Here is a 3,299-nt window from a genome sequence, read left to right as displayed (position 1 = left end):
AGTTTGGTTCCATGATGCCAATGAGATGATTAGCTTGGCCCATAAATTTGTAGGTACAAATCTTCCAGATCAATACACCACTATTGATGGAAGTTCCAACATATTCTTGTTAAATTTATTCCCATGCGCAACATATTGTTTCTCTGTAACTAAAAACTTTCACTTCTGATGCATCTTTGAAATAAATATATCTCTGGTTTTATCAGAATTTATGAATTGGGTTTGCTCCAGAGTTGCGAAAGCTTGGTATTAGCAGAGCACCAAAAAATTCAAAGGTAAAGTATTAAGATGGTTGCCTCAAAATATTTTATAAAGATTGTTTCTCATTGTTTTTAAGATGGCCACAGAAACTTTTAAGCTCGTTGCAGAATGTATATGATGGATTCTGCATTTTGATGCTAGTTTTTTTGGCCAATCTACACAAGTAAGTAAGATTTCTGGATGTCAAGCCAGCAAAACTTAACATTCTACACTCCTTAAAAACTCCCAAATTGATTTCCCTTTTTGACTCAAACTTATTTTAAAAGCATTCAGGAAAGTCATAACTTAGAATTTCATTTTAAATATTTTTAAGGAGAGTTGGACTTAGAACTCTACAATGAAAATTCGATATTTTAATCAATTAAGCTCAATGACTTGAACTAATAATTTATCTTGATGTAAGCTAAATTTTATAATCATTTAAAATTGAATATGTGTGTATTAACTATATTAAATGAGTAATTAAATAACTAAACTAATTAATCAAACACTTGAATAATTTAGATATCCATGGGAAATATTTTGAGTTTATATATTCAATGATTTTATTTATTCTAGAATAATAAAAAATTTAAAAATTTAAATTAGAAAATAATTTTAATTTTTTTTTTTTGAGAATTTTAGTTTTCAAATGTGAATAAATTTGGTTAATTTAAATATATGATATTTAGTAATTGATATTTGAAAAGTTAAAATATCTTCTATATTATGTAATTGATATACTTTAGTTTTTAATATTAATTTTTAAAGAAATTATTGATAAAAATGCAAAATATTTTTTAATTAAAAAGATGTTAAAAGTCACTATTTTCCAAAACATTGATATGTGGAAGTTAGTTAATTTAAATGAATTAAATTTAGAAAGATAATTTATATTTTTTATTTATAACTATTTAAAGAAAATAAAAGAAAATAAGACAATATTTATCATTCTTGTGAATATTAGAGTTAATGGTGCAATCTTTCGATCCCTCCATCTCCATATTTATCTATATCTCTCTTCCCTATCTTTATCTCCTTACCTCTACCTACATCTCTTCCCCCTCTCTCTATCACACACACACGCATGTGCACACGTGCATGCATATGCGCGCGTGCACACACACACACACACACACACACACACACACACACACACACACACACACTCTTTGTTTCTCCCTCTCTATCTCTATCTGTATTTCTCTCCCCCCTTTGTTTGTTACTTAGCTTTATAACCTTCTTTATTTCTCTCTTACCCCCTCTATATCTATTTCCCCATATCTCCATCTCCCTCTCTATCTATATTTCATTATCTCTATCTCTATCTCTCTCTTTTATTCTCTCTCTCTCTCTCTCTCTCTCTCTCTCTCTCTCTCTCTCTCTCTCACTCTCTCATGCCACCTTCCTTCTTAGTCTCTCTCTTGTCCCCTCCTCTATCTCCTTACCTCTCCTTCCCTAGGCTCTCTATCTATATCTCATTATGTTCACCTCTCTCTCTCTCTCTCTCTCTAGATCTCTTTACTATCTATTTATCTCTATGTCCCTCTTCCCCTCTCCATCAATCTATCTCTCTCTATATATCTATTTTAAATTTATGAAGAAATAGATGAAAGTGGTATTTTTAAATACCTCCACTTAAGTTACTAGTTATTGAAAATAATAGAATGAATAGAGATTGTCAACATAAGACAAATGATTAAGGATAAAGTGTCCAAGGATATGCTAGTAATGAAGGCTGGGAAGGATAGAGGTCCTTCCTTCAAGAGGATCACAAGGGAGGATAATATGTCATTCCTACAACTAGCTACATGTCATAGACATAGATCCCCTTTCTATGTTGTTATGGATAATTGTTGTAGGTTTAAGATTTTTTCTTCAATGACAATGAAAGATCAAAAAAATTCCATTACTTAAGTGTCATAGTGGATGTTTATGCTTAGAAGTTACCTTTCTCCTTTATACTTCTAATAGGTATTGCCTATTGTTAGAATATTTAATATTTACTTGGCTTAGGTTTATTTGTATTTAGTTTAGAATATTCTTTTGGAATTCCTACATGTAATTTGTCCTCTAGTACATGTGTGAGGACAAATCATTTCTTTTATTTTCCTTTATTAAGGAATATTAGATTTCCTCCATAAGAGGACGTGGACACATGGCACACATATTTTATGAATGGTGGTATTCATAGATTTGGGACTTACTTTGTAACTCCTCTCCTTGTCTCTATTTAAGAGATGTCTCCTCTCTCATTTCTTCTCAATGATATTATTGTAAAAAGCTTCTCTCTCTCTCTCTCTCTCTCTCTCTCTCTCTCTCTCTCTCTCTCTCTCTCTCTCTCTCACTCACACACACACACACACACACACGCTCTCTCTCTCTCTCTCTCTCACACTCACACACACACACATTTTAGGCATTGCCTCATTCATAATATCACAAGGGGTTTTTCTTTGTTTTTCCCCTTTCAAAAGTTCTTGTGCCTCCTTCACATTTGGGTGATTGCTCCAAGGTTTCTGCATTTCTCTTGGTAGCATTTACTTCATCAATAAACTTACTTGGATTTTGTTTTTCTTTCTTTGCTCTTGTATTTCCTTTCATGGTATCAAAGCAAGTTTCTAATCCTTGTTTCAAGTTGAAATTGATGAAGGTTACCATTTTGTGGAGTTCACCTTCTTGGAGGCATTCTTGAGAGGAGAAGTTCTTTCTCTAATATTTTCTATTGTGCAGGTTTTGGTTTCAGTTTTAATTTTTTTTTTCAAACTTGTTAACAAGTTTGCATGCAGGTTTAATCTTCTTAGATTCTAGTTTTATTTTATAAAATATAACTTTGGAAGGCTTGCCGCCAAAGTTTCTTCTTTCTAGTTTAAAGTTATGGTTTTGGAAGGCTTTCTGCCAAAACTCCATTTCTAACCTCTTTTCTTGCATTTTATTTTTATATTTATCAGTTTTGGAAGGCTTGCCGCCAGAACATTTTGCATTATTCAGTTGCCTCTTTGATTTGCTTGTAGTTTTTAACATTTCAGTTGTAGATTTTTTGGATAAAAAGAAATTTA

Source organism: Cryptomeria japonica, chromosome 7 (genome assembly GCF_030272615.1).
Source record: "Cryptomeria japonica chromosome 7, Sugi_1.0, whole genome shotgun sequence".
NCBI lineage: Eukaryota > Viridiplantae > Streptophyta > Pinopsida > Cupressales > Cupressaceae > Cryptomeria > Cryptomeria japonica.
The sequence above is the reverse complement of the archived record's forward strand: the minus strand, read 5'-3'. Positions refer to the sequence as shown.